The sequence below is a fragment of the Schistocerca cancellata genome, chromosome 3, assembly GCF_023864275.1.
Source record: "Schistocerca cancellata isolate TAMUIC-IGC-003103 chromosome 3, iqSchCanc2.1, whole genome shotgun sequence".
In the NCBI taxonomy this organism is placed as follows: Eukaryota; Metazoa; Arthropoda; class Insecta; order Orthoptera; family Acrididae; genus Schistocerca; species Schistocerca cancellata.
The window spans coordinates 893346791-893370025 of NC_064628.1; the positions used below are offsets into that span (position 1 = coordinate 893346791).

A 23235-nucleotide genomic window follows, 5' to 3' on the forward strand; every position below is an offset into this window, starting at 1 on the left:
TTGAGTCTGGATGATAGATAAGTTATGACCCTTCGCTCACAGCTCAAGGTGCTGCTGGGTTTGATCACACATCTTGAGGCTGTTGCCAATGGGCGTCAATTTGAGGGCCAGACATGGGTATCTAAGTGACATCCAGCATGTCCCATGTGTCCCCCAATCAGTTCACTATTGTGGCTACCCTGGTTACACCCATGGACGAGTAGAAGCCGCTTGAAAGGCCGTCATGCGTCGTCTTACAACCAAGTGTCAGTGTCTGTTAAACATATTGAGTCACATGCAGTTATTTGCTCTGTTTCAGAAGAAGCATACTGGCCTTCAAGATACGGGAGTTCACAGAAAACGAGGTAGATGGGAGTTCCAATATTAGCCATGTAATAAGTATCTTTAGAGATACGGCTGTAACGGAGCTGTGTATTTTCTGGTGCATTTTTCAGCATATCTACATCTGTGTCATAAGGGTTCAAGGAGATTTATGACCTTATTAGTATAATTTGATCCTAATCGGACAAGTTATGAATTTATTAGCGGAATTTACTAACCAGTTAGCATAGTTTGACAATAATCTCAGACATTATCTTAATTTATGACCCAAATTTACGATTCAGCCAGCATAATTTTTTACCCAATCACACCTTCTCTTGAATATGACCTGCTCCCTCACATCTCTAGGCCAAGGGGAATTCAAGGGCAGTTATCCTAGTGGATATCTGAAGGTCAAAGCCAATCAAAGATATTTGCCTATATTATATCACAATCAAATATGACGAGTGAGACGGCTGACGATCAAAGAGTCAAAAAGACGTTGGATTCATAAAGTGTCATATGAATCACTATGGCGTCACTTGCCCTTAATAGTTCCTACTTCCCTTCTCCTCCTCCCCCAAAGACATATCACTTTCTGCACCTGACACTATGATTTATAACATGATACAACAGAGTCTGCCCACCCCCTCCTCTCCCTAAGAGGAATCATGTCCTACACCTGATGGGAATGATGGCTTGTAAACAGATCTTTCATATATATCCTAATGTAGTAAACGACGTCGAACCCATCATTTTCGACAAGTACACCAGAGTGTGATCACTCCCCATTAGTACTCCCAGTAAATACAGATATTTTGTTCTCCCCATTCGCATTAAGATTTTTTTCCACATACTGTGTAAAGTAATTTGTAGGCCCTACTTGCACTTTAGTAATAGTTTATTCTTGTTCGAGTAGCACTTTATGCTTTTCCTTTCTGACATTTGCTTTTGTCAAATACAACAGTTTCCTTTTTCTGAAATGGATCTTCTTTTCCAGTTTCAGCATTAACCATCCTCAAAGGACTAATTTCTTCAATAGGTTTGATACATGGATTCTTTTTCTTGAGACTTTTGGAGCCACATTATTTGTAAGAACAGCAACAATTTATGGTACTTTTTCTTAAGACCTATGAACAGCAGCAAGCGTATCATCCAGTCCACCAGATGTTGACATAATCACCTTTTTTTAAGCAGACCCAGATGGGAGTAGAGACTTGTAAATTGATGTTACAGATATGGTATAACCTAATGTAGTAAATTCCTTCAAACCCATCATTTTCAGTAAGTCGACCAACATTTGATCACAGCATTGGTATTTACAGTAAATGCAGGTATCTTGTACCCCAAATCTATATCCAGAATTTTCCCTAATCTATGTGTAAATGTACATGCAAATGAAAAACATTTTTTGTACAAGAATATATGTATTCTTATTCCCTACCCTACCAGGCATGACTTGGTGTTTTTAGCATCGAACCGAGATACAGATGATCAACCCAACCTTAGTATCTACAAAGTGCTTGCAGGGGGCTCTTTTCTTCTTACTCTGAATATCTACACAGAAAAACTACTATAAACACACAGTGTTACCTGCCAAAGAAACCCCATATATACACTGAAACACATGGACTGTGGTGGAGGTGGATTGCTATCTTAAGCTATTTTTAATAGAGCTCTACATCTCCTGATTCTTACAAAAGTTCACTCCACATCACCTAACAAAGGGTACATCCGTTCTTACTTTATCATATATTATTGACACAGAATACCGATCAACTGCTGCTGTCAAAGTTTTGTATACTCTTACTCTTAAAGATGTAATATGCATGTGGCAGAGGGAAATAATGTTCGAGGAACAGATTTTATCCAATTATAACGACATAACACAGTGCCCGGCATCACGATTTTGTGTGTGTGTGTGTGTGTGTGTGTGTGTGTGTGTATGCGTCGCAAGTGCCCCATGCGTCCAGGGTATTGTTCAGGAGAGGTTCCACTTGTGCCACAGCTGGGTACAGTCTGGAGGTGAATCCACCCCTGCTGCATCCAGGGTGGTGTTCAGTGGTGGATCTACTCACATTAGGATCAGGTATGGTTCAGATGATATCGACCTGTATTAGGTCTGGGTAGGGTTTGGGGGTCCAAACACACACACAAAATAGTGCAAATAGTTCAGTTGGACTGTTGTTGTTATGGTCTTCAGTCCTGAGACTGGTTTGATGCAGCTCTCCACGCTACTCTATCCTGTGCAAGCTTCATCTCCCAGTACCTACTGCAACCTACATCCTTCTGAATCTGCTTAGTGTATTCATCTCTTGGTCTCCCTCTACGATATTTACCCTCCACGCTGCCCTGCAGTACTAAACTGGTGATCCCTTGATGCCTCAGAACATGTCCTACCAATCAATCCCTTCTTCTAGTCACGTTGTGCCACAAACTTCTCTTCTCCCGTTTTATTCAGTACCTCCTCATTAGTTATGTGATCTACCCATCTAATCTTCAGCATTCTTCTGTAGCACCACATTTCGAAAGCTTCAATTCTCTTCTTGTCCAAACTAGTTATCGTCCATGTTTCACTTCCATACATGGCTACACTCCATACATATACTTTCAGAAACGACTTCCTGACACTCAAATCTATACCCGATGTTAACAAATTTCTCTTCTTCAGCAAAGCTTTCCTTGCCATTGCCAGTCTACATTTTATATCCTCTCTAATTCGACCATCATCAGTTATTTTGCTCCCCAAATAGCAAAACTCTTTTACTGCTTTAAGTGTCTCATTTTCTAATCTAATTCCTCAGCATCACCCTACTTAATTCGACTACATTCCATTACTCTCGTTTTGCTTTTGTTGATGTTCATCTTATATCCTCCTTTCAAGACAATGTCCATTCCGTTCACTGCTCTTCCAAGTCCTTTGCTGTCTCTGACAGAATTACAATGTCATCGGCGGACCTCAAAGTTTTTATTTCTTCTACATGGATTTTAATACCTACTCCGAATTTTTCTTTTGTTTCCTTTACTGCTTGCTCAATATACAGATTGAATAACATCGGGGAGAGGCTACAACCCTGTCTCACTCCCTTCGAAACCACCGCTTCCCTTTCATGTCCCTCGACTCTTATAACTGCCATCTGCTTTCTGTACAAATTGTGAATAGCCTTTCGCTCCCTGTATTTTACTCCTGCCACCTCCAGAATTTGAAAGAGTATTCCAGTCAACATTGTCAAAAGCTTTCTCTAAGTTCACAAATGTATTTTGCAGCCGTGACTTATTAAACTGATAGTTCGGTAATTTTCACATCTGTCAACGCCTGCTTTCTTTGGGATTGGAATTATTATATTCTTCTTGAAGTCTGAGGGTATTTCGTCTGTCTCATACATTTTGCTCACCAGATGGTAGAGTTTTGTCAGGACTGACTCTCCCAAGGCTGTCAGTAGTTCTAATGGAATGTTGTCTACTCCCAGGGCCTTGTTTCGACTTAGGTCTTTCAGTGCTCTGTCAAACTCTTCACGCCGTATTATATCTCTCATTTCATCTTCATCTACCTCCTCTTCCATTTCCATAATATTGTCCTCAAGAACATCGCCCCTGTAAAGACGCTCTATATACTCCTTCCACCTTTCTGTTTTCCCTTCTTTGCTTGGAACTGGGTTTCCATCTGAGCTCTTGATATTCATACAAGTCTTTCTCTTCTCTCCAAAGGTCTCTAATTTTCCTGTAGGCAGTATCTATCTACCTCTAGTGAGATAAGCCCCTATATCATTACATTTGTCCTCTAGCCATGCCATTTTCCACTTCCTGTCGATCTCATTTTTGAGACGTTTGTATTCCTTTTTGCCTGCTTCATTTACTGCATTGTTATATTTTCTCCTTTCGTCAATGAAATTCAATATTTCTTCTGTCACCCAAGGATTTCTAAGAGCCCTCGTCTTTTTACCTACTTTATCCTCTGCTGCTTTCACTACTTCATCCCTCAAAGCTACCCATTCTTCTTCTACTGTATTTCTTTCCCCCATTCTTGCCAATTGTTCCCTTATGCTCTCCCTGAAACTCTGTACAACCTCTGGTTTAGTCAGTTTATCCAGGTCCCATCTCCTTAAATTCCCACCTTTTTGCAGTTTCTTCAGTTTTAATCTACAGTTCATAACCAATAGATTGTGGTCAGAGTCCACATCTACCCCTGGAAATGTCTTACAATTTAAAACCTGGTTCCTAAATCTGTCTTACCATTATATAATCTGATACCTTTTAGTATCTCCAGAGTTCTTCCATGTATACAACTTTCTTTGATGATTCTTGAACCAAGTGTTGGTTGGACTATCTGCTTGTAATTTGATAAAGTCAGTTACTCAAACATTATTTCCATCTGTAACACACAACCTGGATCTTTAGAGTATATACCGATCTTCGACAGCTGCAGCGATCGGTATTCTGTGTTAATAGCACACAGTAAAGTGAGAATGTGTTAAGTTTTTGTTAGGTGGTGGTGGTGGTGGTGGTGGTGGTGGTGGTGGTTGTGATATTTATACAAATGATCAGCATGTCCTGACTCTCAAGCACACTACTGTATACAGTAAATGACAGTAACAATAACTAGAATAACACACAAAGAATAATACGCAACATTTCATGTGTTTTGTTTGTGATTGTTTGCTTCACCGTCATGGGGAATCGGAGACAAGGGTAGTGGGGTTCCTGACGTGGGTGCTGCAAGCTAAGGAGCTGGACATCACTGTCAATCAACCGATTGTCAATCACTAGGAGAAGAAGCCGTCGTTATTGTGACCCTTTCCTGTGCCTATTACTAAAATATGAAATTGATTTGTAAGTATTCAAATGAAAAATGACCTATTTGTAAAATGAAGTCAGTCTCCGTTGGTATTCAGCGGAAAGCACTGCATGTAAATGTGAAGGTTCGCTAAGTGTCATCTTCTGTAACAATATATGAACGTCAAAAAATAAAACGAGACAGAATTATTTGGGAGGCATATACACTCGAATAGTGAATTTTATTTCCAACGTATTTACTTTGAAGGAAGTACTGACCTGCCCAACTACAACAAGAGGTTATAATCTGAAGGACTGACATATTTTGACTACAGGAAATTACCATGACGTGTAATATGTTTGAAAAGTACTACTTACGAGAACTGAAAATTTATGTTGGACAGAGTGATCATTGCGAAGTGGGAATATTTTCTGTAAGTTATACTGAAAGAACACGTCACACTAGTCTAAAATATTGTCAGAATGAAGAGAACATGTTCTTTGAATAATCTGACTTTACTTTAAAGCAGAATCATTATTGTGATAGTTGCTTTCTTTAGCCCTGGAGGTAAAAAAAAAGAGTGGAGGTCACATTACGTCACAGACTTTAAGCCAATGTCCGCCATCTTAACTAGCCTAAAACTTTAGGTTCACCGCATACATACCCCCCATAGTTCACCTCAGTTACACTTCCCCGTGAAGTCACTCTGTCGTATTACTAGAGAACATACGTATTCAAGAAGAGAAAAATGTCAGAGATTGCTTTCTTTATGTTTTTCATGTAAGCTCCATAATTTGTAGTATTTAAAACTGTTCTTGTTCGCACACGCAGAAATAATTAACAAGAAGCACTTGTCAACAGTAGTATGTTAATGTTTAGGGCTACTTAAAATGGCGCCCATTCTGGGTTCAAAACAACGTCTGTAGTGACACGTTCTTTCTTATTTTACCTTTCATGTCTTTACCGATCTGGAATAGAGTTTGTGATCTATGTGAACCATAGCAACGGAAGAAACACTGAATCTAGATTACGATAATTTCACGAGAATTGACTTTAATATTGCTCACCAATAATGTTAGAAGAGTTTGTGCCCCTGATCTGTAGAAGTTATGACCTGAAAAATTAGAAAAGGTTCCGGAGAGACGGCAGATATTGCGTCCAGGAGTACAAAGTATGAAAAATCTACCAAGAGTTAACGAATTCACTATTACCCCTCGAAGACGTAACTGATACAGAACGGCCGTGGGAGGCTGCTCGGATTGATACGGTACAAATATTGTTGAATAATCTCGTCAGTGTAACTGCATCTCGTAATTAACGGGTTGTATGTGTATTATTAACGTGACCAAAGCTAGTGTGCACTCCTATAGTGTTCTGTGTGATTGACACACAATCTGCGATCCTAGCGCAGATGTCGAGTGAAAGGCGGATAGCGGGCGCAAAAGAGAATAAATCAAGAAAGAAATATAATCGAATCATTATAAAACCGGAAGACAGAAAACATGGGACGAGCAACCAGACTCGATTGAGAAGACGAAGACTCAAGATCAACTTCGAATAAGAAGATGAAGTAAGAGCAGAAGAACTAGTACTCTGGGAAGAGTGATTTCTTTTTGTGCAGGTGGCGCAGCTGGTGCGAGTGTGGAGAGTGTTCAGGCCGGCTGGCAGCGACCAACACGCCACGACGAGCAGTTAGCGCCTGCTGCAGTCACGCCGCCTGCACGTGGACACGAGGATGCAGTCAGCGCTCCGACGCCGCGGCCCAGGTATATGCAGAGGACGCAGTCCGCCTGCCTCCATCACCCTTCGCAGCAACGAGTCCAGCAACAAGATTAGAAGCTCGGTGAATCAAATCGACTGATAACAGCATCAGAACGATTGACAACAGTATGAGATCGATAACAGTTCGTGTCCTGTACTGCGAGTGTAAAGTGAAAAATGTTAAAATGTGTGTGAATTCCCAAGGGACCAAACTACTGCGGCCATCGGTTCCTAGACTTACACACTGCTTTAACGTACGCTAAGAACAACACACCCACCCATGCCCGAGATAGGACTCGAACCTCCGACGGGAGAGGCCGCACAATCCGTGACGTGACGCCTCAAACCACGCGCCCATAAAGTGAAGGGACCAATAAGATAGACCTGAATAGACTCAGAGAGCAGTAGGTGATTCAGAAAGTACAAGTCGTATTAAAGTACGACTACCATCGGTCTACACTTATAGTCACACAGTCCTGTATAGTTGTGACAGCCGTTAATTTAAACAGCAGAAATGTAAACACGAGTGTCGTTTGCGCAATGGACACGAAACCGGAAAGAAAGGTTAGCCACTCACGCTTTAAAGATGAGATATGAAATGGCTGCTAGTAATTTAGACCTACAGAAAAAAGGAAGAAAAATTTAGCTCTTGAAATGACGGCTCTTAATTTAGAACTAGAGAAAAAGAGGTTGAAAATTCAGCCAACCAGTTGCAAGTAAAGGTTAGTAGCCCTTGACCTACTTTTCGATATACGTTTAAATATCTTCTTCAGAAGTAGTAGGCCTTGTTACATCACATGATGGTTCATTAGATTAGATGAAGCCGAGCGGCTCTTGTCATAAACAAAACTAACAAATCAAGAATTATCGCGAGCGATGGCTTTAGATAGCAGCCATGTTACATATATCGTACTTCAGAACGAATGATCTCTCGTAAATGCCCACAGGTAGAGTCTCTCGTCAACATAAAATTGTAATAGGCTTCACAGGATAAAATATTTGCGTAAGTTATGTGTACCTTATGCCAGAGACAAAGGCCAACCAAGTTGGTTGCAGCAAAGATTTTGTGTTGGTTGGGTTGTGTTGATTTGGGGGAGGAGACCAAACAGCGAAGTCATCGGTCTCATCGGCGTAGGAAGGTAGTCAGTCGTGCCCTTTGAAAGGAACCATCCCGGCATTTGCCTGAAGCGATTCAGGGAAATCACGGAAAACCTAAATCAGGATCGCCTCCCGAAGGCGAGTCCAGTGTGCTAACCACTGCGCCACCTCGTTCGGTCAGATTTTGTGTAAAAAACAATTTGTATAAAAGATTTTTGTAGGATTTCCGATAGTATTCTCCGTTACAGATAGACTTGTGACAGTTTACACCATACGTAGCTATGCTGCAGCAAAACGGTTGTACCAAAATACTCTGCTGGCAGTAGAATACATTGGTTCGAACACCTTGGGGTTATGTTATAAAATAGTACTCATGCTGAGCCACTTATTTGTATAGAAATTTGTATCATATAATTATTTTTCCAGACAGTAATTCGGTATTGTGTCAATATAAAATTGTCTGTGTCGTTATTTGTCAAAATACGTAATATTTCGAGTACAAACACAGTAAAATCATACGCATGCACCACTTGTTGGCACTACTGATAAAATCGCATTATGTGATTGATTACCTGTGAGATGTCCATGGAGCAGCGCAAAAAACAGTTAAAGATAGGTCAAGAATTGATTGGTAGCTACGGGAGAGGAATAAAATGAGTTATGAGAGGGGAGAGGGCCTTATCTAGTTCGGCTGCTCCTTTGTTAACATCAGCTACCACCAGTGTGGCTACACCCTCTTTGGGAAAGTAAAAAAAAAAGGATGTACTGTCATTTATAGAAGATGTAGTGGCATCCACAACACAGGGTTCCTGGGTGCATGGCCAATTATTGCAGATAACGAAGTTGCATTTGACAAGGGAAACAAAGGCATTTGTCAGGTATCGTAATAGGAGTTTCAATACTGCAAGAATGTGTGCAGAGGCGGAGTGTTGTTTAGTAGCTGTTATAAATGATAAGAAACCTAAATTTTTATTAGACACACGGGCACATGTTTAAGAGGTATACGCTATATGCGCTGCCTGCAATAGGCAAGACTTAGGAGAGTCTCTGAACAGAGAGCAGTATGTAGTTAGTTGTTGCTTGTCGCTAGTCGACAGTAGTCTGCTAGTCTGCGTGAGTCGGCAGGAGTCTGCGTGAGTCGGCAGGAGTCTGCGTGAGTCGGCAGGAGTCTGCGTGAGTCGGCAGGAGTCTGCGTGAGTCGGCAGGAGTCTGCGTGAGTCGGCAGGAGTCTGCGTGAGTCGGCAGGAGTCTGCGTGAGTCGGCAGGAGTCTGCGTGAGTCGGCAGGAGTCTGCGTGAGTCGGCAGGAGTCTGCGTGAGTCGGCAGGAGTCTGCGTGAGTCGGCAGGAGTCTGCGTGAGTCGGCAGGAGTCTGCGTGAGTCGGCAGGAGTCTGCGTGAGTCGGCAGGAGTCTGCGTGAGTCGGCAGGAGTCTGCGTGAGTCGGCAGGAGTCTGCGCGTATCTGCGCTTGTGTGCAGTGTGCTCTGGTCGGGACTCTAGATGATGAATATTATTGTAGAAGGTAAAGAAGCAGCCTTGCGCATATCTAGTAATGTATGTTAACTATCATCCAATTTCTTTTAAAAATGCCTCAATAATAATTTTTATATTATAAAGTAATTTTTTTTAAAAAAAGCACTCATTTCAATTTAAAGAATATATTCAATGCATGATCATTCCTTTCAAGAATTACAAAAAATATAGGCCAGCATTGCACGAAGCTGTGCCGAAAATTTTTATGTAAAAGCAGATATATTCGCAGTTTTTATTGAGGTAAGAATTTTTACTTTTTTTATTCAGAATACAGGGCCGAGACGCAGCGCTGCTGTCGTCATAAAATTAACCAGGTTACTGAATTTTTTTATTATTTTGGTGTTTCGGAATTTTCTGTTTCGAACTTAACATTAAATGTGAATGCATTTCTGCACGGAGCCTAATTTTGTTCAGAAGTAACAATATTTAAAAATTCATTTAATTATTATTTCTGTGGGGAGGTTGCACTTGGCGACATCCGGCCAGGATCGTATTTCTTTGTGAATCTTCTGCGAAGTAGTCATATATCTGCTCTTATTTACTGAAATGTAGTTTGCATCTGGCGCAACGCATTTACTAATTTGTCACTCTTTCTTTCACAGATCATCGGCAATTTGTTGATCTTTCTTATAATTGTGTTTATTGCATTTTTGCATCGTCGTTGTTTCATTTGTGCTTAATTTTGATTAGTGAAAATGCCGCGAAAAACTTAACAGTACATCGCGATGTACAATGAGTGAAATAGCGGATTCGAATATTTTGACCGATAGTACTAGCAACACTCAGTGTCTTAATGATAATCCTCCATTTACAGACAATCAGTGCCTACCGACCACTAGTAATGATTTCAATGCTAATGATGAGCGAACAAATTAACAGAGGACACAATTGAATTTAACGACAATTGAAGACGCGGGACGTTCTGTTACAATGAACGTTACCCAGTTTCACACACCCGATTTGAAAAATTTGAATTGTGTACAGATGAATTTTTCTAACGAAAATGAACAGTGTACTCAAAGTACGACAGATTTGTTTGATTCCGAGGTAGTGACTAACAGTGCACATCCGATTGGGAAACCTATTATGGCAGTATTGATACAGTTTAAGAAAGAAAATGACAACAATTACAAACAACTTAGTGAACAGAACAAACGACTTAATGAAAAACAAGACAACCTTAATGAAAATTTCAAACAACTTAGTGAACAGAACAAACAGCTTAGTGAACAGATTACAGCCGTTGCCGCGCAATGTCATGATACTAAAGAACAATTACGTGAGGAAATTAAGGCTTGTGCTAGGAAAAGTAGTGAAGAAATTAGATCTGTTGCTCAAGAATTAAGGAACACGCAAGCAGCCACAACAGGATCACTTAGAGACGAAATTAGTGCAGTCGGTAAACAATGCTCTGAAAACGCAACACAGTTACGCGACGAGTTTAAATTAATGTCAGCAGAACTTTCGCGCACACTGGATGCAAAAGTAGACGCGAAATTTGACCAACAGAACAGTCAAATTGACGAACGGTTTAATCACCACCTACAAAACAGTGAAACGCATTACCGTAAATTTATACAGGAACAGAATAAAGTAAAGCGACAAGTCATGGAAACAATTACCGCACAGAGACAGGAAGATAAGCGTAAATTGTTTACGAAGGCGAAAACATACGTAGATAACAATATTGCTACAGTATCAGACGAAATTAATACTATCAAACAGTTGAACACCGAACTGCGTGATGAAATTTTCGATCTTAAATCAAAAACAGATACACACACAGACAGTGACCGACAGACTTGAACAATTAGAACTAATACAGGATCCCGATGCCATCAAAGCAGACATTAAAAATTTGAACGAAACCACACGTAAAATACAAAAACAAATTAATGCTCGTGACACTAAAAACGATGATCAGGTAAAAATACTGACTGAAAAATATGATGAATTGGCCAGTCGTATTGACGTTATTGAAAGTAATAATGACAGCAAATCAGACGATACTTCACCGATTTCGTTTAATCAAACACCTGAATTCCAAAATTTACAGCAGACGATCAGTAAGATATATTCGTCCAATAATACATTACGTAGAAAATTGTCATCTTTACAGCAAGAAGTGACAGAGATGAAAAATGTTTCAGTCAGTAACACGTCACAGCATACGGCACATTCCGAACATGTCACACTCACACAGCCAGTATAATTTAGGTAATTTACAGAGAGTAAATGACAGATTCCGAACAACCACAGACAAATAGATTCTCGTACAATCCTGAACCTGTTCAGACGTACAGAGACGATAATGTTGATTACAAACATTTTCTATCAGTGACAAAATTAAAAGTATTTAAAAATGACAAAACACAGAGCCACACTTTGGACTGGATACGACAATTTACTTTTTTATTTTTATCATCATTGCCTGTAATGCAAAAACGAGAACTGGCCTGGATACAACCATTTTGAATTTTTACCGGCATTGCCTGTAACGCAGAAACTAAAAATTATTTGCAGCGCGTAATAGACCTCAGGGGATTCATTACGCTTTAATGAATATGTGCCGTAGCGTGCAAAGGGCCCCGAGCCGTAGTAGTGCTATTTCATCTTTAGTTTTCTGCACTGCTGCCTTCTCTTCAACTGTCCTTTATATCTATCAGAACAGCTCTTCAACTATCGATCTATCTATAATTAAGAATGAGTAAAGAAAACCTGATAAAACAAGTTTTACCGAAAGTGAATTATTTTTTTAGACACTCCCGAAATGGCAAGAACTACCAGCATAATTTTAATACCAGACAAAAAAATTTAATCATCAGTATGTGTAAAATTATCGGCAACAGGAACCACGTTTTGGTAGCAATAGAGGTTTTTCCCGACAACAGCAACAAAACCAACCAGTTAGCATACCTAACCAACAATGTATTGTACAAGGTCAACCAAGCTTCAATGTTTCGCCGCGTACGCGTATAGCGTCGGCCCCAACAAATAGTAATGCACATCGACAAGGAAATCAGTACGTACAGAAAACACACTATTTCAGCTCATATCGCAATGCACCGTATAGAAATGACTATCATGATAGACGTAAAAGTAATGAGCACAATTTTCAGCGTACGTTTAATAACAGTCGGTCTTATCAGCAGCAGAATCATTCGCAACAACAAATTATCAAGAATGAACCAGACAATAGGTATCATCCCGAACGTAATACGTCAGGAAGAAATAACAGAACAGTACAAATAGTTGAAATGCCACAGCATCCTCCCGAAAATAATAGCACATCAGATAGAATTTGACTAAATACAGTACAGGTTGCATCTTCCAGCAACGTAAGCGATACTTTTGACACGCAGAATCTTGTTCACGAAAATGTTAATTAACCTTTTTCGTAAATTTATTCATTACTCTGCATAAGACACCCCTAGATTATGTCAATTGACAGGTAAAAACACTATTTGGTCCTGGGATAAGCAAGCACATTCTGAATTTATGAACCTGAAACATGCTTTGTTGAATGCACCACTTTCATCGCACCCAGATCTTACTAGAAATTTTTCCATTGCTACCGACAGTTCTAACACCGCTTTAGGCGTACACATTTTTCAGGAAATTGAAGAAGATGGCACTACAGTAATTAAAAACATCGCATTTGCGAGTCGCATTCTGTCACCTGCTGAACGCAATTATTCTGTTACAGAACTTGAAACATTATGTGTTGTATGGGCATTTACGAGATTTCGGTATTTCCTTTATGGAAGACATACGACCGTTTACACAGACTATAGAGCGATACAGTTTTTACTTTCTGCTAAATTTACACACGACAGATTAAGCAGATGGAAACTTTATTTACAAGAATTTAATTTTACAATTGTTCACATTCCCGGTACACAAAATATTGTAGCAGACGCACTATCCCGTTCTCTCAGCAACAATCAGCAAGACACCGCAACCAACTTCTGCAAAGCAAATTTCAGCGTCATGTACATTCAACAAGTTGCATTTGAAAATTTCATTTCGTCGTCATTACAAGACATAGCACAAGAGCAGAGTAAAGACTACGTATGGAAAGAAATTAAACACCTTTTGCAAGATAGGAATAATGTTACCATCAGAAACCATTACACTGTACGCAATGACATTCTGTTTCGCCGCTCTCACCCTGACAGCAACAATTGGTTATTATGCATTCCTGAAGGGCTTGTTAACAAATTAATCTGGTATACTCATTTAAGTTACGCACATTACGGAGCCAGAAAATGTTTTCTAATACTGAGACAGGACTTATTTTACCAACATGGAGAAACGTATTCGACGAGCTTTAGCGTCATGTAAAATCTGCCAGAAAGCTAAGTCAGACACGACTTCACATATTCCTCTATTACATCCCACTGTACCTGTTAAATTGAGACACATGGCCGCTGTAGACATTTTTGGTCCGATTCCCAGGTTTTTGCTACATCTTTGTCGCTGTTGAACTCACTTCAAAATTTGTTACCTTCACTCCGTTACGCAAAGCTACTGCTAAAACTGTTTCGAAAGCATTTGTAAAACATTTTCTATTTCATGTAGGGCATGTATTGAAAGTAATTTCCGACAATGGATCACAGTTTCGATCTGCTATATGGACACGTATGTTACGAGCTAGAAACATTTCCCCGATCTATATATCCAGGTACCATGCTTCTTCGAACCCTTGTGAACGATTAATGAAAGAAATTGGTAAACTATGTAGAATATACTGCCATAAAAAACATATTGATTGGGACACACACATACTCTCATTCCAGGATGTAATTAATTCCATACCAAATGCATCTACTATGCTATCTCCGTCTGTTATACTGAAAAATGTTGAACCACCTAACAAAATTAAAGAATTAGTAACCTTTCCTACATCTCGTCGACTACGACACCATGAAATAATTGACATTGCGCTGAACAATATCAAACGTGCCGCAGAGCGCCAGAGAAGACAGCAAAAACAGGTTTGTACACGTCGTGACTTTCACATTGGACAGAAGATATTAGTACGCACACATTATTTATCTAATAGAGGAAAAAGTAGATGTAGTAAATTTGAGCTTCTATATGCAGGTCCATATCGAATTCGCAGCATTCCTCACCCCAATGTAGTACACGTCGAAAACTTTGAGAAACAGAAAAAACCAAATGGAATCACCACATCTCCAACATCAAACCCTGTATTGAATGAACATACTTTATGATTTATCACACTGTAATGCTATTTCCTGATTTTTTTTATGACCACTTATGCAATTATATTCACATGAACACTTACTTATGATTATCGTATTTTTTCTTGGCAAGTGCCCGGCAAGGTAAGGTTAGCAGGTCGCTTTCTTGTCATTACACATCAGACCATGCACATTTTCTATTTTTTATGTATGTATGATTGTTTTACTGTTTTGTTTGTATGCACTATGAAATATTTAAGATATAACAAACACCAGTTGACTTTGACATTTTGCCTTATGATCTCTCAACATCGTGACTATTTTTACTTTTTTTTTTGCTGCTACACTGTGATACTCTGTACATTTTTGTATCTGAACACTGTCTATGTTTTTTGACATATTACTTTTTCTGTCATGCTACGCTGTATGCTCAATTATATCACTAGAAACCAGCTTTTATTTAATGGGTATACGATTTAAATGCAAGACATTAATCATTGTTTATCATTTTCAGAAAGAAATAACGTGTAAAAGAAATAAATTATGGGAATTTCACCTTCGCAATGAACGAAAGAAGCTACAATACCTCGTCACGAAGAGTAAATGGATCAGAATTAACAAGCATTAAGAAGAATATACTATACACATCGTATGATAGCAGTCTAATTTTTTCTTTCAGAATACGAGGCGATTGATGCAGACTGTCAGACAGAACTACACATCTTAGTTTTAGTGATGAAATATGCTAAAAATAAGGAACTCTCTACTATGAATAGTTGTATAATGAATAATGCAGTGACTTTTTTGCAGATAATGAATGACGATGAATAGTGATGCAAAATATGCTAATATGGATAATGAAGTTTTTCTTTACAGGAGATGATGATAATGGAATTATGGTGATATGGATAATGAAGTTTTTCTTTGCAGGTGATGATAGTAATGATAATGAAGTTTTTCTTTGCAGATGAAAATAATGATGAAGTTTATATATTTACTGTTAGTTAAGAAATGCTATGTAGTTATTTAGGTATTTGTCGCAGTTCGTTTTGACAGTATGTCTTATGTCACATGGTATGATGACTGAAGGTTTTGGAAAGGATAGCTACAGAACATATATATTTAATACACATTTCATTACCTGTTAATTCGAAGTTCACTACTGTTCAGCATAATATGCGTTTCTTCTTTTAGCTTAATAATCCATTTTGTATTTTTTGCAGGAGAAATTATTCATGAAATGAATGTGCTATAGGCAGTTGCTCATTAAACCTGTGTCATTCATGAATGTGATCACATATACTCTATTTGTTTCATAACCTTGCTACAGCTGACTCATGACAAATGACGTTACACATCTTCATTTGCAGCAATAAGTCAAATGCAAATATTGTTATGCCCCAGCAATTAATTATCGATCCCAACGCAATGCATTGCTAGCACAAAAAAAATGTATTACCAGTCCCAAATAATACTACCAATTTAAAAGAGTTATGAGTAATACTGAATGATATTTTCTGATCAGTGACTGAGTAATAGTTACAGAGTGTTACATTTTAATTATGTCTTATGTCACTTGAATAATGAGTTCTGAGTAATAGTGAATGATATTTTGTAATAACGCATGCATGCTCTACACTCATTAGCTCCTGTTTTGATTGATGACTTCTGATGGTTTGTAACTGGTCAATGAGTGCCAATGTTCTCTGTAAACAGATAACTTACGAACATTATTCTGTAAGACTTCATACATGGTACAGAAATGTTCAGTAACTGGGCGATGAGTGCCACTAATTAATCAACTCAGTTGATAGACTAGTAATTATCAATGATGACTGGCATAAGACTTAATGTCCTTCACCCTCTGATCTAATTACCAGAAATTACTGTAATATCCGTTTGTCCTGTCTATCCTCATGCTCATGGAGCTCTATATTTGGTTTTTGCACTAATTCTAGGTTGGTGTACCTTACAAGAACGTGGTGTTGGCACGACATGCTGTCCACCACCTTGAACGATGGAGATGATATGGTCCCACTCTTTGGTGTACCTAATGTACTACCAAAATGATAACATGGAATATTACTACGACATTTCAGTGTCTTGGCTACACTGATTAATACTTCAGGGAAAAGAACTTCAGATTGTCTCACTTGGTGTTGTGCTTCTGTAGAAATATGTGGACTTTCAGTGCAGCTGCGTTCAACCTAATGTGCTACAACCATGATGCAATCCTTCCCTTTCATATCCTAGTTCTTGTAAAATAGTAAAAAAACTACAGTGCGTGTGCACTTTATGTCATTTGTTAATATGATTTGTACTCATTGCGTACACTTTTTGTGATTTCCGGATATTCTGCACTACGGTGCGTGCGCACTTTTGCCATTTGTTAATATGTTTTGTACTCATTGTGTATACATTTTGACATTGCTTGATATGTTCTGTACTCAGTGCATGTGCACTATATTTTATTTCATGTTCTGCACTTATACATATGTATATACTATGTGATTGTAAACTTAGTTAATTAAGAAAAATTTGTTGCTCATGGCAAGTCCAATTGACTCACCATCGCTGCCAAATTCTCCCCCCCCCCCCAGTAGAGGTTATGTGAGAGGTATGCGCTACATGCGCTGCCTGCAATAGGCAAGACTTAGAGTCTCTGACCAGAGAGCAGTATGTAGTTAGTTGTTGCTTGTCGCTAGTCGACAGTAGTCGGCAGGAGTCTGCGTGAGTCGGCAGGAGTCTGCGTGAGTCGGCAGGAGTCTGCGTGAGTCGGCAGGAGTCTGCGTGAGTCGGCAGGAGTCTGCGTGAGTCGGCAGGAGTCTGCGTGAGTCGGCAGGAGTCTGCGTGAGTCGGCAGGAGTCTGCGTGAGTCGGCAGGAGTCTGCGTGAGTCGGCAGGAGTCTGCGTGAGTCGGCAGGAGTCTGCGTGAGTCGGCAGGAGTCTGCGTGAGTCGGCAGGAGTCTGCGTGAGTCGGCAGGAGTCTGCGTGAGTCGGCAGGAGTCTGCGTGAGTCGGCAGGAGTCTGCGTGAGTCGGCAGGAGTCTGCGTGAGTCGGCAGGAGTCTGCGTGAGTCGGCAGGAGTCTGCGTGAGTCGGCAGGAGTCTGCGTGAGTCGGCAGGAGTCTGCGTGAGTCGGCAGGAGTCTGCGTGAGTCGGCAGGAGTCTGCGTGAGTCGGCAGGAGTCTGCGTGAGTCGGCAGGAGTCTGCGTGAGTGGGCAGGAGTCTGCGTGAGTCGGCAGGAGTCTGCGTGAGTCGGCAGGAGTCTGCGTGAGTCGGCAGGAGTCTGCGTGAGTCGGCAGGAGTCTGCGTGAGTCGGCAGGAGTCTGCGTGAGTCGGCAGGAGTCTGCGTGAGTCGGCAGGAGTCTGCGTGAGTCGGCAGGAGTCTGCGTGAGTCGGCAGGAGTCTGCGTGAGTCGGCAGGAGTCTGCGTGAGTCGGCAGGAGTCTGCGTGAGTCGGCAGGAGTCTGCGTGAGTCGGCAGGAGTCTGCGTGAGTCGGCAGGAGTCTGCGTGAGTCGGCAGGAGTCTGCGTGAGTCGGCAGGAGTCTGCGTGAGTCTGCGCTTGTGTGCAGTGTGCTCTGGTCAGGACTCTAGAGGATGAATATTATTGTAGAAAGTAAAGAAGCAGCCTTGCGCATATCTAGTAATGTATGTTAACTATCATCCAATTTCTTTTAAAAATTGCCTCAATAATAATTTTTATAATATAAAGTAATTTTTTTAAAAAAAAGCACTCATTTCAATTTAAAGAATACACTCCTGGAAATTGAAATAAGAACACCGTTAATTCATTGTCCCAGGAAGGGGAAACTTTATTGACACATTCCTGGGGTCAGATACATCACATGATCACACTGACAGAACCACAGGCACATAGACACAGGCAACAGAGCATGCACAATGTCGGCACTAGTACATTGTATATCCACCTTTCGCAGCAATGCAGGCTGCTATTCTCCCATGGAGACGATCGTAGAGATGCTGGATGTAGACTTGTGGAACGGCTTGCCATGCCATTTCCACCTGGCGCCTCAGTTGGACCAGCGTTCGTGCTGGACGTGCAGACCGCGTGAGACGACGCTTCATCCAGTCCCAAACATGCTCAATGGGGGACAGATCCGGAGATCTTGCTGGCCAGGGTAGTTGACTTACACCTACTAGAGCACGTTGGGTGGCACGGGATACATGCGGACGTGCATTGTCCTGTTGGAACAGCAAGTTCCCTTGCCGGTCTAGGAATGGTAGAACGATGGGTTCGATGACGGTTTGGATGTACCGTGCACTATTCAGTGTCCCCTCGACGATCACCAGTGGTGTACGGCCAGTGTAGGAGATCGCTCCCCACACCATGATGCCAGGTGTTGGCCCTGTGTGCCTCGGTCGTATGCAGTCCTGATTGTGGCGCTCACCTGCACGGCGCCAAACACGCATACGACCATCATTGGCACCAAGGCAGAAGCGACTCTCATCGCTGAAGACGACACGTCTCCATTCGTCCCTCCATTCACGCCTGTCGCGACACCACTGGAGGCGGGCTGCACGATGTTGGGGCGTGAGCGGAAGACGGCCTAACGGTGTGCGGGACCGTAGCCCAGCATCATGGAGACGGTTGCGAATGGTCCTTGCCGATACCCCAGGAGCAACAGTGTCCCTTATTTGCTGGGAAGTGGCGCTGCGGTCCCCTACGGCACTGCGTAGGATCCTACGGTCTTGGCGTGCATCCGTGCGTCGCTGCGGTCCGGTCCCAGGTCGACGGGCACGTGCACCTTCCGCCGACCACTGGCGACAACATCGATGTACTGTGGAGACCTCACGCCCCACGTGTTGAGCAATTCGGCGGTACGTCCACCCGGGCTCCCGCATGCCCACTATACGCCCTCGATCAAAGTCCGTCAACTGCACATACGGTTCACGTCCACGCTGTCGCGGCATGCTACCAGTGTTAAAGACTGCGATGGAGCTCCGTATGCCACGGCAAACTGGCTGACACTGACGGCGGCGGTGCACAAATGCTGCGCAGCTAGCGCCATTCGACGGCCAACACCGCGGTTCCTGGTGTGTCCGCTGTGCCGTGCGTGTGATCATTGCTTGTACAGCCCTCTCGCAGTGTCCGGAGCAAGTATGGTGGGTCTGACACACCGGTGTCAATGTGTTCTTTTTTCCATTTCCAGGAGTGTATATCCAATGCATGATCATTCCTTTCAAGAATTACAAAAAATATAGACCAGCATTGCACGAAGCTGTGCCGAAAATTTTTATGTAAGAGCAGATATATTCGCAGATTTTATTGAGGTAAGAATTTTTACTTTTTTTATTCAGAATACAGGGCCGCGACGCAGCGCTGCTGTCGTCATAAAATTTACCAGGTTACTGAATTTTTTTTTATTATTTTGGTGTTTAGGAATTTTTCTATTTCGAACTTAACATTGAATGAGAAAAGAATTTTGTGGGAACATTAAATGTGAATGCATTTCTGCACGGAGATAATAAATGGGAACCTAATTTTGTTCAGAAGTAACAATATTTAAAAATTCATTTAATTATTATTTCTGTGGGGAGGTTACACTTGGTTCAATTTTAATATTATTTCCGTGGGGAGGTTACAATGTGTCAGTGGCGAGTGTCATCTCTTGGGTAATAAAAAAAAAATCAGTTGAACCCTCCGCGTTACATGTAACGTGGGGTAGTTATTTGGAGTCACTAGGTTCAGAATTGTTGAGGTTCCAGGTTGGGATAGAATGGTAAAATCTCCACACAGCATGCGTTTTGTAATGACTCCGTGGTCTGGGAGCATTTCACCTATCAGTCTACGATCCCTGTATGGGAGGGGGCCACTTTGTAGTTAGATTTGGTTACTGTACAAGACCTTCGCACGATTGATGGTTCGTATACACCCTGAGGCTTGACAATCGATGTAAATAAAATGCATTTACTGTGTAAATGGGGCGAAAACTCCAGAACTGTACGTTTACATTATCGCTGGAAACAGTAGTAATCGTAATAAGAATACCTCGAAGTAATCATCTGGAGCAGCGCTGAATTAGTAGAAGATCCAGGAGGGCGATGCGTTGTGTCATGGGATCGTTTAGTCGAAGCGAGAAAGTTGCAGATATGCTAAACAAACTACTGTTGGTGGATGCTACCTCATGGAAAGCTTTTACTCTTGAAAAAAAGCTGGCCGCGGTGGTCTAGAGGTTCAGGCGCTGCAGTCCGGAACCGCGGGACTGCTACGGTCGCAGGTTCGAATCCTGCCTCGGGCATGGATGTGTGTGATGTCCTTAGGTTAGTTAGGTTTAAGTAGTTCTAAGTTCTAGGGGACTTATGACCTAAGATGTTGAGTCCCATAGTGCTCAGAGCCATTTGAACCATTTTTTTCTTGAAAAAAGATCAGAATGCATACATTCCAGGCGGTATACAAGTACTATATTTGTCCACATATGTGTCACGTAATGATGTTATTTACTGTAACGACATTATAACAACCCACTGACTCGAAAATTACGATTACATCTGCATCGTTCGCAGTTCGCACATTGGAGTTCCGAAGCTCGTATTAATGTACAATAAACAACCCAGTGTCGTTATACTTGTCTAAATGGGAGATTTGTAGTCCCATGTCGCACATGGTATCCGTGACATTCCCTCCACTATTTCGTGATACTACAAAATAAGCTGCCCTTCTTTAAATTTTTCTCCAGTGTCCTCCATCAATCGGTTTCTGGTAAGAGTCCCAAAGCGTGCAACAATACTCCTGAAGAGGAGAAGCAAGCATGGCGTATCTGTAGTCTGTTTTAGATTTCCTGTAGCGTGTGTTCTGCCAGGTAAATGTCCGTCCGTGTTGAGCTAGACACTGTTGCTCCCAGAGTGGGGCATAATCACGATGTTTTCCTCGACCAGTGTAGGCACTGCGACATGTTTAGTGTAATATAAAACGTGAAGCAAGCTAAAAGATGTGGAATTTATTACCCACCTAAACGAGAACTGGAAGATTACAGTGCACAAGCGACAATTAACTATGCTCAGAATGCTGCAGTTGAAATCTGTGTTATAGTGTAAACGCTAGTGCTGCAGGGAATACGCCACGGCGTTACCTCCTTGTACGTACGTAGCACCAGCATATATCTGACGGGGTGGAGCAGTGGACACAGCTCACTCGACTGTCCGTGCTCACCTGCAGAGGCGCGTAGCAACTATTGTGTCTATACAGGGTGTTTCACGAGTGATCGTCAATAATTCACACATGGAAAGCACAGGCCAAAACAAATCTCCAACATGGGCCCACAAATCAACCTTTGTCGAGGTACAACATTTTCTGTTGCGGTTCATGTGTCTAGGAAAACATGACATCTCTAAACTTTAAAGTAAGTCCAGAATGAGATTTTCACTCTGCAGCGGAGTGTGCGCTGATATGAAACTTCCTAGCAGATTAAAACTGTGTGGCCGACCGAGACTCGAGCTCGGGACATTTGTCTTTCGCGGGCAAGTGCTCTAACAGTCGTGCTTCGGTAGCTCCGTTGGTAGAGCACTTGCCCGCGAAAGGCGAAGGTCCCGAGTTCGAGTCTCGGTCGGGCACACAGTTTTAATCTGCCAAGAAGTTTTAAAGTAAGTGTTCGAAATGTTGTCCATGCGTCTGAATGCAACAGTGAACTCGTCTCTGAAGTGAGTTGCGAATCCTCTCAGGCAGTCCTGGAGAATTCTGTGAATGCTGGAAGGCTGCTTCAATCCGCAAGCGTAACTCCTGAAGAGAGTTGACTTCGCTAGCGTAGACCAGGCTTTTGACATGACCCCACAAGCAGAAATCCGTGGTATTTAAATCCGGAGACCTTGGAGACCGTCCTCTATGTATCCAGTGTTGACCATACGTCCGAGTTAAAAGCCGGCGCACTCGTAAATGAACATGTGCTGGAGCACCGTCATGCATGAACCACATGTTCAGGCGCTGGTTCGATGGGACATCATCATGTACATCTGGAAGTACAGTACCACAAACCGCATGTACTGCTGTCTGGTTAGTCTCTGTGGTCCAGTTATGCGGTCTCCGAACAGTCCAGCCCAGACGTCCAACGAATAATGCTGTTGATATCGTGATACTTATGTTGCGTAAGGATTGACATCGAGCCAAATGTCACAATTACGGTAGTTAAAAATACCGTCACGTGTAAATACAATCTCATCCGTGAACAGAACACCGCTTACAACCAGGGATTCAGGGTACACTGTTGTTTCACCCATTGGCTGAAAGTCTCTCTAGGAGGGAAGTCTGCATTGTTGAGGGATTGCACTCGCTGGAGATGATATGGGTAGAGTACTGCCGATGTAAAATCGGCCACACACTGCTATGACTCAAGACACGCTCTTGGGTAGCAATCCTCCTCCTTGATGTACTCGGAAGTTCGTGTACAATGCGTAACACTCTTTCCTCAACATCTGGTGTTACGGATCTGGCTCTGTCTTCTCGTACATGGTGTGCGAAACTCCCGGTTTCTCTAAGGCGCTGATGTAACTGGCTAAATGTACGCCTGTCGGGCTGCCTGCTCCTTCATAGAATCGTGCATTCTCAAGGGC

At 41.8% G+C, this 23235-nt stretch overlaps 1 protein-coding gene across 1 annotated transcript in view; it reads right to left on the reverse strand.

The window, feature by feature from the left end:
* LOC126175957 (UDP-glucosyltransferase 2-like) overlaps nucleotides 1-23235 on the reverse strand; it is a 65617-nt gene that overhangs the window by 23773 nt on the left and 18609 nt on the right. The gene's annotated exons all lie outside the window — the stretch shown is intronic.